Genomic DNA, 16,138 nt, shown 5'->3' on the forward strand with positions numbered 1-16,138 from the left:
TCCAACTCAAAAAAAAAAAAAAAAACAGAAAAAAAAACTTAGGGTACTCTGTTCTTTGTTTTTGTGATAGATCACTGGGTATGGTAGACTCTAAATCTGTCCAAGTTGCTGTGAAGTCCATATGTTTGTCCTTCTTTATGGCTGCATAATATTCCATTGTGTATAAAATTATATATACCACATTTTTTTAATCCAGTCCAGCTTCAATGGGCAACATGGTGGTTCCATGTTTTTGCTATTGTGAATAGAGCTACAACAAACATACGTGTGCAGGTATCTTTTTTATAGAATGATTTGAATTCCTTCAGGTATATGCTCAATAGGGGAATTGCTGTGTCATATGGAAGGTTCATTTCTAGTTCTTTCAGAAATTGCCACACTGTCTTCCAAAGAGATTGTACTAGTTTGCTTTCCCACCAGCAGTGTAGAATCGTTTCTCTCCCCATCCTTGCCTGCGTCTGTTGTTGTTTGTTTTATTAATGATGGCCTTTCTTACTGGGATTAGGTGGTATCTCGATGTGATTTCGATTTGCATTTCTCTGATAATAAGTGAGGCTAAACACTTTTTCATGTGTCCATTGGCTGTCAGTTTGTCTTTTTTTGAGAAGTGTCTATTCATGTCTTTTGCCCACTTTTGAATGGGACTGCTTTCTTCCTTTTGGCTTGTTTGAGTTCCTTATGGATCCTAGATGTTAGGCCTTTGTCAGATATATAGTTGGCATATATTTTTTCCCATTCTGTGTGCTGTCTTCCTGCTCTTTCTTTTTTTTTTTTTGAGTTGGAGTCTCATGCTGTCACCCAGATTGGAGTGTAGTGGCTGGTCCTGGCCACCACAGCCTCGACCTGCTGGGCTCTGGCGATCCTTCGGGCTCAGCCTTCCAAGTAGCTGGAACTACAGGTGCGTGCTACCACGACCGGCTAATTTTTGATTTATTGTAGAGATGAGGTCTCGCCAAGTTGCTCAGGCGAGTCTCGAACCTGCAGGCTCAGGCAATTCACTCACTTCAGCCTCCCAAAGCGCGGGATTACAGGCTGAACCACTGAGCCTGGCTCCATATGAATTTCTGTATTGCCATTTCCAGGTCTGAGAAGAATGATGTTGATAACTTAATGAGCATTGCGTTGAATCTGTAGATTGCTTTTGGTAGGATGGACATCCTAACAATGTTGATTTTTCCTATTTATGAGCATGGAATATTTTTCCATTTGTTCGTGTCTTCTTGGATTTCTTTGAGCAGTGTTTTGTAGTTCTCATTGTAAAAGTCTTTCACGTCTCTGGTTAGGAAGTATTTTTATTTTTTTTGACTTGGAGTCTCTGTTGCCCATGCTAGAGGGCAGTGGCACGCTCCCGGCCAATGCAGCTTCCAAGTAGCTGGAAACTACAGGAATGCGCCCCCATGCCAGCCAATATTTTGATTTATTGTAGAGATGATGTCTCACCAAGTTCCCCAGGCTGGTCTCAAACCAGCGAACTCAGGCAGTTCTCTCACCTCGGCCTCCCAAAATCCTGGGATTATATGCGTGAGTTACCATGCCCAGCCTATTTTTTCTTTTTGTTGGAGTCTCACTTTGACACCTAGGCTGGAGTACAGTGGCACGCTCATGGCCACCCCATCATCAACCTGCTGGGCTCAGACGATCCTTCCGCCTCAACCTTCCAAGTAACCGGATGATAGGCATGTGCTACCATGCCCAGCTAAATTTTTGATTTATTATATGGATGAGGTCTCACCAAGTTGCCCAGGCTGCTCTCGAACCCATGGGCTCAGGCAGTGCCCTCACCTTGGCCTCCCAAAGTGCTGGGATTACAGGATTGAACCACCACCCCCGGCCTATAAACTCATATTTAAATGAGTATGAGGCCAGTGGTACAGTAAATATCTTATTAAAAAATGTGTGAGGACATCTGGGGACACTGAGAAAGATTTGATATGTGAGATGAAACTTAAGTTGTATTCAAGATTTGCATATGGACAGTGGAAGGACACTGTGAGCAGAGGCCTGGCTTACAAAAGGGAGAGAGCAAGCCTTTGCTCAGTTGTCACCTGCTTAGGGAGGCCTACTCTGAAAATACTCCTTCTCTCTAAAATCTGATCCCTGTTACCCTGTTCTGTTTTCTTTTTCCATAGCACTTGATGCATCCTCACATTCTCATAATTAACTTGTTATGTTTCTTGTTTGCCTTTTCCCTCCTACCTACCCCATCCCCCCCAGAAAAAAAAACAATAAACACTACAAGAGCAGAGATTTAAAAAAAAAAATTCTGAGTCGGGCTCAGTGGCTCAGCCTGTAATCCCAGCACTTTGGGAGGCTGAGGTGAGTGAATTGACTGAGCCCGCGGGTTCGAGACCCGCCTGGGCAACTTGGCGAGACCTCATCTCTACAATAAATCAAAAAATGAGCCAGGTGTGGTAGCGCGTGCCTGTAGTTCCAACTTCTTGGAAGGCTGAGGTGGAAGGATCTCCGGAGCCCAGCAGGTTGAGGCTGCAGTGGCCAGGAGCATGCCACTGCTCTCCAGTTTGGGTGACAGAGTGAGACTCCAACTCAAAAAAATTCTGCTTGTTCACAGATGTATCCTGAGTGCTTATAACAGTGTCTCATATGTATTAGGCTCTTGACGTTTTTGGATTGAATGTGTGATTGACAGGAGACTGAGATGGTAGGTTGGTGGGTGGTTGTTACAGGCTTTGCTAAGGCATGTGGGATCATCCTGAATGCCCTGGGCAGATGGCATCTGATGTAGAACTAAGATGGGACAAAGAGGCTAGGGAGGAGGATACTGCAGTTGCCCAGTACAAAGATGACTATGGCAGGGGCCAAAGGGCAGACCATTCAGGAGATGCTGTGCCAGTAGAAAAGAGAGGATTCCGTTAATTGAATGGAATCCACCGGGCCCGGTCTATTTCACTTTTGTTTATTATTATTATTATTATTATTATTATTATTATTATTTTGAGCCAGAGTAGGAGGCTAGTGGTACAGCAGGAGTCTGCCATGCAGTCTTGACCTGCTGGGCTCAGGCATCCTTCCGCCTCAGCCTTCCAAGTAGCTGGAACTACAAGCATGCGCCACTACCGGCTAATTTTTTGATTCATTATAGAGATGAGGTCTCACCAAAATTGCCTAGGCATTTAAGAGCCAGCTCACTGTATTCAGTCAGACTTGTGTTCACATGCCAGGTCTACCACTTATGTTGTGACTTTGAGTAAGCTCCTAACTACCCTGAGCTTCAGTTCCCTTGTCAGTAAGAAGGAAATAATAATAATATCTACATTGTAGGGTTCTTATAAAGGCTTATTGTTTATTTTTGTCAGTCAAATGGGCATTATTGAGTAAATTTTTCCTTTTTTATTTTTATTTTTTTGAGTCAGAGTCTCACTTTGCTGCCCAGGCTGGAGCACAGTGGCACGCTCACGGCTACCACAGCCTCGACCTGTTGAGCTTAGGTGATCCTTCTGCCTCAGCCTTCCAAGTAGCTGGAACTACAGGTGCATGTCACCACACCTGGCTAAATGTTTTTCTTTTTTTTTGAGTCGGAGTCTTACTCTGTCGCCCAGACTGGAGTGCAGTGGCACGCTCATGGCCACCGCAGCCTCGACCTGGTGGGCTCCGGCGATCCTTCCGCCTCAGCCTTCCAAGTAGCTGGAATTGCAGGTGTGCGCCACTATGCCTGGCTACTTTTTTGATTTACTGTAGAGATGAGGTCCCGCCAAGTTGCCCGGGCAGGTCTCAAACCCGTGGGCTTAGGGAGTTCACTCACCTCGGCCTCTCAAAGTGCTGGGATTACAGGCTGATCCACCAAGCCTAAATTTTTTATTTATTGTAGAGACGAGGTCTTGCCAAATTGCCTGGGCTGGGAGATGGAAGTGAAAGGAATGTCTGAGCCTGTGTGTTTGAGACCCGCCTGGGCAGGCGAGACCTCATCTCTACAGTAAATCAAAAAATTAGCCAGGTATGGTAGCGCGAGCCTGTAATTCCGGCTACTCAGAAGGCTGAGGCGGAAGGATCGCCGGAGCCCAGCAGGTCGAGGCTGCGGTGGCCGGGAGTGGCCACTGCACTCCAGTCTGGGTGACAGAGTGAGACTCCAACTCAAAAAAAAAGAATTGTCATTTGAGACCAGAATGGTGAGGAAAAGCTAGTCATGCAGAGCTGCAATGGGAACATATTCCAGAAAGTGGGAATGAATAGCAAAGGAAAGGTTCTGAAGTTTGGGTGAGCTTGTATTTGATGAGCACACAAATCCAGTATGGCTGCAGCATAGCAAGTGAAGAGGAGACTGCTAGGGCGTGGAGTCGGAGAATTGGACAGGGGCCAGACCAGAGAGAACCTGTGTGTGCCATTTAAGGAATTTGGGTTGTGTTTTTTGGGGGGTTGGAGTCTCACTCTAGTGCAGTGGTATGCTCATGCACCACTGTACTGGGCTAATTTTTTTGGTTTTTTGTTTGTTTTGAGTTGGAGTCTTACTGTTGCCCAGGCTGGAGTGCAGTGTCACGCTCATGGCCACTGCAGCCTTGACCTCCTGGGCTCAGGCTATCCTTCCGTCTCAGTCTTCCTCGTAGCTGGAACCACAGGCGTGTGCCACCAGTCCCGGCTAATTTCTTGATTATTGTATAGACAAGGTCTCACCAAGTTGCCCAGGTTGGTCTCGAACCCCTGGGTTCAGGCAGTCCCTCTTGCCTCTGCCTCCCAAAGTGCTGGGATTATAGGCATGAGTTATGGTGCTCAGTGTGTTCTAAATTTTGTTGTAAGCTCTTGGGAGATTGTAAGCAGAGGGATGCCATACCCTGGTTTTTGGTTTAAAAGATCGCTCTGGTTGCTGTGATTAGGATGGCAAGCTGGAAACTCTTGGAGATTTTTTTTGAGAGAAAAAAGACAATTTGAACAAGGGTGGGTTCAGTAGAGAAGGAGAGAAGTGTACAGATTCAGAGTAAATATAGGAATTAGACAGGTTCTTCATGAGTTCCTCATAGATTCCACGTGGATTTAGGAAAAAAGAGAGGAATTGAGGATGGCTCTTAAGTTTTTAGTTTGAGCGCCTGGTAAGTTGTGGTGCCATTTACCAAAATGGAAAAGAAGAAAGTAGGGGGTGATAACTTTTGGGGGAGGATTGGAGTTCTGCTACTGTGTTACACTTAAGGACAGAGGTAAAGTTGTCAGCTACTTAGCAAATTGTGGGGCACACAGTAAAAAAATACAAAGCTGTATGTTTGACACAGTGCTGAGTCCATAGCAAGCACTCAATAGATTATACTTGCTTTGTGACATACATGTATGTTAAGGACACGTATGTGACTTAGAAGCTTCTAGTTTGGGTGCCTAGATGGGAAGTGGTGCTATTTTCTAAACTAGAACCCCAGATGAGAAACATGTAATTTTGGACATATGACTGTGAGGAAGCTATAGCAACTCCAAATGAACAGACTGGTCATCAGAGGAAATGAATCCAGGAGTCTCAAGAGACTGACTGGTGTTGGTATTGTAATTGGAGAAACTCTAGAAGTCGTCCAATCTAGTTTTATTTTGTTGCTTTTTTTTTTTTGAGTTGGAGCCTCACTCTGTTACCCATGCTGGAATAGTGCAGTGGCATTTTGCTCACGGCTACTGTTACCCTAACCTTCCAAGTAACTGGAACTACAGGCACATGCCACTGCACCCAATTAATTTTTTGATTTATTGTGGAGATGAGTTCTCACCAAGTTTCCCAGGCTGGTCTCGAACCAGTGGGCTCAGACAGTCCTCTCACCTCGGCCTCCCAAAGTGCTGGGCATGAGCCACTGTGCCCAGCCCGTTTTTGTGTGTTTTTTTTTGAGTTGGAGTCTCATTCTGTCGCCCAGGCTGGAGTGCAGTGGCATGCTCACGGCCACCACAGCCTCAACCAGCTGGGATCAGGTTATCCTTCCGCCTCAACCATCTAAGTAACTGGAACTACAGGCATATGCCACTATGCCTGGCTAGTTTTTTGACTTATTGTAGAGATGAGGTCTTGCCAAGTTCCCCAGGCTGGTTTCAAACCCGTGGGCTGGGATTATAGACATGAGCACCATGTCTGGCTTTTTTTTTTTTTTTTTTTAGTTGGAGTCTCACTCTGTCACCCAGGCTGGTGTGCAATGGCATGTGCCCGGCCACCGCAGTCTTGACCTGCCGGGCGTCGGCCATCTTTCTACCTCAACCTTCCAAGTAGCTGGAACTACAGGCACGTAATACCACACCCAGCTAATTTTTTAAAACAATTTTTATTGTAGAGATGAGGTTTCGCCATGTTGCCCAGGCTGGTCTCAAAACCATGGGCTCAGGCAATCCTCTAGCCTCGGTCACCCAAAGTGCTGGGATTACAGGCTTGAGTCACTGCACCTGGCCGGTTTTTTTTTTTTTTTTGAGTTGGAGTCTCACTCGGTCGCCCAGACTGCAGTGCAGTGACTGCTCCCGGCCCCCGCAGCCTTGACCTGTGGGCTCCGGCGATCCCTCCGCCTCAGCCTTTCGAGTAGCCGGAATTACAGGCATGCGCTATCACGCCTGGCTGATTTTTTGATTTATTGTAGAGATGAGGTCTCACTGCCCAGGCGGGTCTCGAACTCATGGGCTCAGGCAGTCTACTCACCTCAGCCTCCCAAAGGCATGGGATTATAGGCTGAGCCACCGTGCCCAGCTTTTTTTAATTTTTAATTTAAAGATGTAGAGTACAATTTAGGGTTAGGTATACAAATGTTCATTATGCAGCTACCCTTGTTGGTGAGGTGTACCCTCTCCCCATCTCCTGGCAGTTTCCCACTGCTGCTAATCCCACCGCTCCCCCTTTGTTGCTGTTTTTATTTTTGGTGTTTCTGAGTTGAGGTCTCACTCTCTTGCACAGACTGGAGTACAGTGCCACAATTATGGCTCGCTGCAGTCTCGGCCTCCTGGGCTCAGGTGATCCTTCTGCCTCAGCCTCCCAAGTAGCTGGGAATGTAGGTGTGTGCCACCATGCCCAGCTAATTTTTTGATTTTTTTGTAGAGACAAGGTCTCACTGTGTTGCCCCAGCTGGTCTTGAACTGCTGGGCTCAAGCGAGTCTCACTCTGTTGCCTAGGCTAGAGTGCAGAGTCATCCTCACGGCCACTACAGCCTCGACCTGCTGGGTTCAGGCGGTCCTTCCACTTCAGCCTTCCAAGTAGCTGGAACTACAGGCATGCCATCTGGCTAATATTTGGATTTATTGTAGAGACAGGTCTTGCCAAGTTGCCCAGGCTGTCTCGAACTCCTGAGCTCAGGTAATCCTCTCACTTTGGCCTCCCAAAGTGCTATGATTACAGGCGTGAGCTACTGCACCCATCTTAGCCTATCTCTTGTACTTTTCCTTACTTCTTCCAATCCTTCTTTTTGGTCCTTCTCTGACTCTGGCTACGCTGGGACAAGCTTTCTCCACCACCCCCAGCCTCCTTTTTCATCTACCTCATCTCACTTGGCCCTTGGCAGGTGGATTGGGGAGCAGACGACACATTAGTCTTGTGTAGAAAGCTTTGGTGTGCAACTCTTTGGAAGGCCAAGGCAGGTGGATTGCCTGAGCCCATGGGTTCAAGACCAGCCTGGGCAACTTGATGAGCCCTCGACTCTACAGTAAATCATAAAAACTAGCCAGGTGTGGTGGTGTGCATCTGTAATTCCAGCTACTCGGAAGGCTTAGGCAGAAGGATCACCTGAGTCCAGCAGGTCAAGGCTACAGTGGCCATGAGCATGCCACTACACTCCATACTGGGTGACAAGGAGTGAGACGTTAACTCTAAATAAATAAATAAAAATAATTTTGGTGATGCCTCTGGGAAACTATGGTGTCTTTGACTCTTCCTTTTTCCTGAGTACTTTCCAGGTGCTTTGTTGGTCAGCATGCTCTGGGTCAAGATTTTTGGCCATTGAAAGGATGGCCATAAGCTGGGTATGGTGGCTTATGTCCATAATCTCAGCACTTTGGGAAACAGAGGCAAGAGAATTACCTGAGCCCAGGGTTTTGAGGCCATCCTGGGCAACTTGATGAGACCTTGTCTCTACAATAAATCAAAAAAATTACCTGGGCATGGTGGTATGTGCCTGTAGTTCCTGCTACTTGGAAGCCTGAAGCGGAAGGATCACCTGAGCCCACCAGATCGAGGCTGCGGTGATTGTGAGCATGCCACTGGACTCCTGCCTGGGCAACAGAGTGAGACTCCGACTCAAAAATATAAATGGTGGCCATGAGCATGGCCTTACAGAGTGGATCAGGGCAGTAGGATGGAGGGGTAAAGAAATCATTCACCAGTGGATGAGACCCTACTTTGCCTCTTTCTTACTGTTCTCTGTAGGGACTCAGCCAGAGCAAACACTAGCCCTTGGAAAATCCTAGCAGGCCCTTCTGGTCTGACTGGGATACTCTCACTCCTGCTAGTAACTTCCACTCTGCCCTTCCTGCCACAGATGGCCATGGAGAGAGGTTCTGACTGACTACTCTTTGGCTAATACTTCGTTTTTCTGTGGGCTCTTTTACCAGGACATCAATAGCCTCAACAAACAAATTGCTCAGCTTCAGGATTTTGTGAGGGCCAAGGGCAGCCAGAGTGGTCGGCACCTGCAGACCCATTCCAACACCATTGTCATCTCCTTGCAGGTGGGACCTGGGGAAGAAAGGAGGGAGACAAAGGAGAGGAAGGTATTGTCATCTTTGGCTGATGCTTTTTCCTTTTTCTCCAGTCTAAACTGGCATCCATATCCAATGACTTCAGATCAGTTAGAAGTTAGGGCAGAGGTGAGAAGAACCTGCAGGAGGGACTGAAATATGCGGGTTAGGATCTAAGAGGGAAATGGGGAAGGGACAAGTTCCGTAGAGTCATGGGACCTCTTTAATGTGCCTGCTTTTCTAGCAGTCTCAGGACCTTTGCATTTCCTTCCTGTCCTCAGAACCTGAAGCGGCAGAGAAGCTGGCGGGAGCAGTTCTCCTGGGCACCCGTATCAGCCCTGCCCCCTGCCCCCAACCATCTGGGTAAGTCAGGGATAACGCAGGAAGCCCTGGAAGGTGAGGCTTGGTTATTCTGGTTGTGATGGCATCCTCTAAACACCGTATTGGATGGAAGAATAAAGGAACAAGGAAGTTGCTAAACTCTATCTCTGAGGCCAAACCTGATTGTTAGGATTTATGATCCACACTTAGCCTCCTATATCCTTACTGTTTGGGGAAGGATTTAGTCATATTCAGAAGCAGGCCAAGCGTGTGGCTCATGCCGTAATCCCAACACTTTGGGAGGCCAAGGTGGGAGGATGGTTTGGGCCCAGCCTGGGCTACATAGTGAGGCCTCATCTTCACAAAAAATAAAAATCAACTGAGTGTGGTGATGTGTGCGTGTAGTCCCAGCTACTCAGGAGGCTGAGGTGGGAGGATCACCTGAGCCCAGGGTTTTGAGGCTATGATGAGCCATGATTGTGCCACTGCACTCCAACCTCGGTGACAGGGTAAGACCCTTACTTAAATAAGGAAGTTAAATTCAGAAGAATGACAATACATAATATTTTTGTATGCACTTTATTCATATTCTATGATTTAATTTTCACTACCACTCTTTTAGAAAGCAACTACTGCCAGGTGCAGTGGCTCACACCTGTAATCCCAATAATTTGGGAGGCAGAAGCAAGAGGATTGCCTGAGTCCAGAGGTTCGAGACCAGCCTGGGCAACTTGGCAAGACCTTGTGTCTACGATAAATAAAAAAAATTAGCCACGTGTGGTGGTGCTCACCTGGGGTTCCAGCTTCTTGGAAAGCTGAGTCAGAAGGATCACCTGAGCCCAACAGGTTGAGGCTACGTGGCCATGAGTATGCCACTGCCCTCTAACCTGGGTGACAGAGTGAGACTCCTACTCAAAAAAAAAAAAAAAAAAAAAAACAGCAGGGCACGGTGGCTCAAGCCTGTAATCCCAGCACTTTGGGAGACTGAGGCGAGAGAATTGCGAGTCTAGGGGTTCAAGTCCAGCCTGGGCAATTTGGTGAGACTTCGTCTCTACAATAAATCAAAAAGTAGCCAGGCACAGTGGCTCACATCTATAATCCCAGCACTTTGGCAGACTGAGGTGCGAGAATTGCCTGAGCCCATGGGTTCGAGTCCTGGGCAACTTGGCAAGTTCTTATCTCTACAATAAATTAAAAAAAAAAAAAATTAGTCAGGTGTGGTGGTGCATGCCTGTAGTTCTAGCTCCATGGAAGGCTGAGGTGGAAGGATTACCTAAGCCCAGCAGGTTGAGGCTGCGGTGGCTGTGGCATGCCACCATACTCCAGCCTGGGTGACAGAATGAGACTCCAACTCAGAAAAAGAAAAGAAAGAACTGTTAATATCCCCATTTTTCAGGGGAGAAAACTGAGTCTCAGAGAGGTTAAATGACTTGTCCAGGGTCATAAGGCTAGTAAGTACCAGAGCTGGGATTCAAATCCAGAGTATATGGGCTTGAATTTACTTTTAGCTATTAAGATGTGCCATGTCCTCTTTCCTCTCCCAGGGGGTGGTGCTGTGGTTTTGGGAGCAGAGTCTCGTGCCTCCAAGGATGTGGCCGTTGACACGATGGACTCTTGGACCAGCCAGCAGCTACAGCTCATTAACGAGCAGGTATCCTGGCTCTCTCCTGGGGAAGGTCAGCTCCTCTGTCTCCTCTGTGGTCCTCAAGAGAGTGTTCAGAGTGTGCCATGGGCAGAATGGCAGACTGGGGGTTCCTCAAGATGCAGGTTCTGCCCTGAAGAAGTCACAGTGCTCATGTGCTCTCTCCCTTTCCTGAAGGATTCCTACATCCAGAGTCGAGCAGACACCATGCAGAACATTGAGTCTACCATTGTTGAGCTGGGCTCCATCTTTCAACAGTTGGCACACATGGTTAAGGAACAGGAGGAAACCATTCCGAGGTGAGATACTCTCTCTCACCCCAGTCAGAGGAGCCTCCTCCCCACGGACTGACGTCTTGCAGGACCTAGGGACAACTTGGATAGAGTGGATCCTGCCCATCCACAGTGCCCAGTTCACCTGCTTTCATCTACTCAACAAATATTGAGCACCTGTTCCATATCAGGCTAGGTACTAGAGATAAAGTAGAGAGTAGAACAGCAGAGTCTGTTTCACAGAGCTCACTTTGGAGTGTGTATGTGGAATCTGATAGGACAGGTGAGGACAGCTGTTAAAAAGACTTGACCAACAAGAAAATTTTAGGTAGGGCTATACAGAGAATTAAAGTAGGATGATGTGTACGGCCAGGCACAGTGGCTCATGCCTGTAATCCCAGCACTTTAGAAGTCCAGGGCGAGAGGATTGCCTGAGACCAAGGGTTCAAGATCAGCCTGGGCAACTTGGCAAGACCATGTCTCTATAATAAATTATGGTGGCGTATGCCTATAGTTCCAGCTACTTGGAAGACTGAGGGTGAAGGATCGCCTGAGCCCAGTAGGTTGAGGCTGCAGTGGCCATGAGCATGGCACTGCACTCCAGCCTGGGTGACAGAGTGAGATTCCGACTCAAATAAATAAATAAATAAAGTAGGATGGCGTGTGAAGAAGGTGACTGAGTAGCTACATCAGAACAGGTGACAAGGAAGGCTGCTCTGAAGTCATGACATTTAAGCAGAGACCTGAATGATAGCAGGGATCAATCCAGCCATGCAAAGAAGAAAGTATGTTCTGGGCAGTGGGCTGCAATAAAGGTCCTGTGATGGGACAGTCTTGCTGTGTGTGTGGCCAGTATGGTTAGAAAATAATGAACAAAGCTGAGTGTGGTGGCTTACGCCTATAATCCCAGCACTTTGGGAGGCAGAGGAGAGAGAGTTGCCTGAGCCCAGGGATTCGAGACCAGCCTGGGCAACATGGCGAGACCTCGTCTCTACAATAAATCAAAAAATTAGCTGAGCATGGTGGCACACACCTATAGTTCCGGCTACATGGAGGACTGAAGCAGGAGGATTGCCTGAGCCCAGCAGGTCAAGGCTGTGGTGGCCATGATCATGTCACTGCACTCCAGCCTGGGCAAGAGAGTGAGACTCTTAATCAAGAGGAAAAAAAAAGTAACCGGGCTCAGTAGCTCAGCCTATAATCCCGCGCCTTGGGAGGCTGAGGTGAGTGGATTGCCTGAGCCTGTGGGTTCGAGACCCGCCTGGGCAACTTGGCGAGACCTCATCTCTACAATAAATTAAACAAAAACTAGCCAGGCATGGTAGCGTGCACCTGTAGTTCCAGCTACTTGGAAGGCTGAGCGGAAGGATCACCAGAGCCCAGCAGGTCGAGGCTGTGGTAGCCGGGAGTGGCCACTGCACTCCAATCTGGGCGACAGAGTGAGACTCCAACTCAAAAAAAAAAGGGGGCTGGGCTCGGTGACTCAGCCTGTAATCCCAGCACTTTGGGAGACTGAGGTGAGTAGATTGCCTGAGCCCACGGGTTTGAGACCTGCTTGAGCAACTTGGCGAGACCTCATCTCTACAATAAATTAAAAAAAAATTAGCCGGGCATGGTAGCGTGTGCGTTGTAGTTCCAGCTACTTGGAAGGCTAAGGCAGAAGGATTGCCGGAGTCCCAGCAGGTCGAGGCTGCGGTGGCCGGGAGCGGCCACTGCACTCCAGTCTGGGCGACGGAGTGAGACTCCAACTCAAAAAAAAAAAGAAAAAAAAAGTAATGAACAGAGATAGAGTGGTACAGGATGATACTAAAGAGAGCTAGACCGAGGCCCACCAGTGGGCCAGACTCTCTGTTCCTCTGGTGCTACCTTCTACTGCAAGAAGCATTTTGTTTGCTACTGTGTGGCCCATAGGTTTATATAATCAGTTATGGGGCTGCAAAAGAGACAAAGATCCTTGCCATTGTGGAACTTACATCCTAGTATGGTTATAGATGATGAGAAATAAGCATAATAAGTTAAGTGGCCCAATATGTTAAAAAATGGTAAGTACTAAAAAAAGAAGTAGAGTAGGATAAGTTCCTCAGGAGTGCTAGGTTTGGAGGGGCAAGTAGTGATTTTATTTTATTTTTTGTTTTGTTTTCGAGTCGGAGTCTCTCTCTGTTGCCCAGGCTGGAGTGTAGTGTCATGCTCATGGCCACCACAGCCTCGACCTACTAGGTTCTGGCTATACTTCTGCCTCAGCCTTCTAAGTAACGGAAACCACAGGCATGCACCACCACGCTCGGCTAGTTTTTCTTGATTTGTTGTAGAGACCAGGTCACACCAAGTTTCTCTGGCTGGTCTCGAACTACTGGACTCAGGCAGTCTTCTCGCTTTGGCCTCCCAGAGTGCTGGGTTTACAGGCTTGAGCCACCGCACCTGGCAGTTGTGATTTTAAATAAGGTGGTAAGGTAGGCCCCATTAAGGTGACATCTGACTTGGGGAGAAGGTGAGAAACTTAGCTATGTAGACTTCAGGCAAAGGAAGGAACCACTATAAAGGCTGTCAGACAGGAATGTGTCTGAGTTGAAGGACAGCAAAGAACCCGCTGCAGCTGGGTAAGTGGGTGGGGGTTTGTACAAGGTGCGTTCAGAAGGAAATGAGGGACCAGATCATGTAGGGCCTTTTTAAGACCATGTGTGGCTTAGATTTTACTCTTAGGTGACATAGGCAGTTATTGCAGCGGTTTTTGTTTTGTTTTTTGAGCTAGTGTCACTCTGTTGCCCAGGCTGGAGGGGAGTGGCACGCTCACGGCCACTGTAGCCTCGACCTGCTGGGCTCAGGTGATCCTTCCACTTCAGCCTTCCAAGTAGCTTGCCACCACGCCCAGCTCATTTTTCTTTATGTATTATAGAGATGAAGTCTGGTCAGATTGTCCAGGCTGGTCTCGAATCCATGGTCTCAGGCAATACTCTCGACTCTGCCTGAGCCACTGTGCCTGGCTGACTCTGTCTCTTAAAAAAAAAGAAAAAAGAAAACAAAATAGGATTGGTCGCTTGACTTAGAGTATGTTTAGGGGAAAAGCAGGTTTGATATTGGACATATTCAACAAGAGCTGGACAGTTATCTCTTGGCCTTTTTTTTTCTTTTTTCTTTTTTTTTTTTTGAGTCAGAGTCTCACTCTGTCGCTCAGGCTGGAGTGCAGTGGCACACTCTTGGCCACCACAGCCTTGACCTGCTGGACTCAGGCAGCCCTTCTGCCTCAACCTTCCTAGTAGCTAGAACCACAGGCATGTGCCACCATGGCTGGCTAATTTTCTGATTTATTGTAGAGACGAGATCTCACCATGTTGCTCATGCCAGTCTCGAACCCTTGGACTCAGGCAGTCCTCTCACCTCCGCCTTCCAAAGTGCTCAGATTATAGGCATGAGCCACCGTGGCTGGCTCTTAGACATTTAAGTAGAGATGTTGAACAGGCAGATGGATATTTTGACATTATGAGACAGGTTTGGGCTGAAGACCAAAATGTGGGCAGAGTTAGACTTTGAAACTGGGTTAGGAAGTACATGTGAAGAGGGGGAGTGGTCCAGCTCCATAGCTGGTAATCCCAGCACTTTGGGAGGCAAAGGCAGGTGGATTGCTTGAGTCCAGGAGTTTGAGACCAGCCTAGGCAACATAGTGAAACCTCATCTTAGTCGGGCTCGGTGGCTCAGCCTGTAATCCCATGCTTTGGGAGGCTGAGGTGAGTGGATTGCCTGAGCCCACAGGTTTGAGACCGCCTAGGCAACCTGGCGAGACCTCATCTCCACAATAAATAAAAAATTAGCAGGGCATGGTAGTGCGCGTCTGTAGTTCCAGCTACTTGGAAGGCTGAGGCGGAAGGATTGCCGGAGCCCAGCAGGTCGAGGCTGCAGTGGCCAGGAGCGGCCACTCCAGTCTCGGTGACAGAGTGAGACTCCAACTCAAAAAAACAAAACAAAACAGGAAAGCATCTTAAAAAAAAAGTGAGAGGCAGAGACTGGGAGAAAAGGGAGTGTTTAATTTCTCTGTCAGATTATAGGGATGTGGGTCAGCATCATCGTCAAAAAAACCCACTCAAAGCGGTACAAAATTCTTTCTGGTATTTATACCTGAAATTCATAGCCCTTTACCCACCCTGGATTTGAAGCCTACGCGCAGTTTTGGCATGACTCAAAGTTTACATGAACAATTTTTGATACCTGAGGTGATTCATGGTTTTGGTTAGGCTGACTTTGTAGATAACATTCTGTAATTTAAACATGTTTTTCACATGTTTACAGGAAAAGGCCGACAATTGCAGCATTTAAAATGATAGCTTTAACATGTTTTAACACATCATCGTAACAATCTTCTATTCCTAGAGCCCTGGCCTGTAGAGTCTGATGTCCAGTGCCCCCTTAGTGGCGGGGGGGGGTAGACAGTGCCCACTCCATGCTTTTAGATACACTTCTGCCGGCCTTGAACCGCTGTCCTGATCATTAGGTGTCCTGGCTTGCTAGCTGTTTCTTCAGCACCAGCAGTGGCTGAAAGATAAGACTGGCCGGATGGGCAAAGCCGGGCGAGGGTGGGAGAAAGGGAGGGTGAGGGGAATAGGGAAAATGTACACTTTTAAATTGAAGGGACTTTTACATTCAGTCAACTCAGTTACAAAGAACAGTAGTTTTAAAGTCTTTTCTAAGTGACTGTTCTACTGTAACCAAAATTGCCTCTATTTAACCCATAATAGTAATAAGGCGACCTTGTCTGTCAGATTAGCAGAATGGTGGATAACTGTTAAAATACTTAACTGCCTGTTTGAGGCGTTTTTGTTGTTTTGTTTTGTTTTTGAGTTGGAGTCTCACTCTGTCGCCCAGACTGGAGTGCAATAGCTGCTCCCAGCCACTGTAACCTCGACCTGCTGGGCTCTGGCAATCCTTCCGCCTCAGCCTTCCAAGTAGCTGGAACTACAGGAGTGTGCTACCACGCCCGGCTGATTTTTTGATTTATTGTAGAGATGAGGGCTCACCAAGCTGCCCAGGTGGGTCTCGAACCCGCGGGCTCAGGCAGTCCACTCATCTCAGCCTCCCAAAGGTGCGGGATTACAGGCTGAGCCACCAAGCCCGGCTTTGCTAGACTCTTGAGGTCTGGCCGTTGACCCAGCTCAGACCGAGACTCCAGGTGCAGACCCGGCAGCCTTTGACTGGAAGCGTTCCTAGACCCAGTGTTTCAGAGGAGGTGGCTGTCCTTTTTACTTACCTCGAGCGTGAAGTGATCCTGGTGATGGGTGTTGCCACTGAAGGC

General features: G+C 47.7%; 1 pseudogene; it reads left to right on the top strand.

Annotated features, from left to right (window-relative positions):
- Positions 1-10,884, top strand: part of LOC103270716 — a 14,826-nt pseudogene extending 3,942 nt beyond the window's left edge.
- Positions 10,885-16,138: the final 5,254 nt, after the last annotated feature.

This window comes from Carlito syrichta, unplaced genomic scaffold (assembly GCF_000164805.1).
Source record: "Carlito syrichta isolate Samal-C Ts95f unplaced genomic scaffold, Tarsius_syrichta-2.0.1 Scaffold107995, whole genome shotgun sequence".
Classification (NCBI taxonomy): domain Eukaryota; kingdom Metazoa; phylum Chordata; class Mammalia; order Primates; family Tarsiidae; genus Carlito; species Carlito syrichta.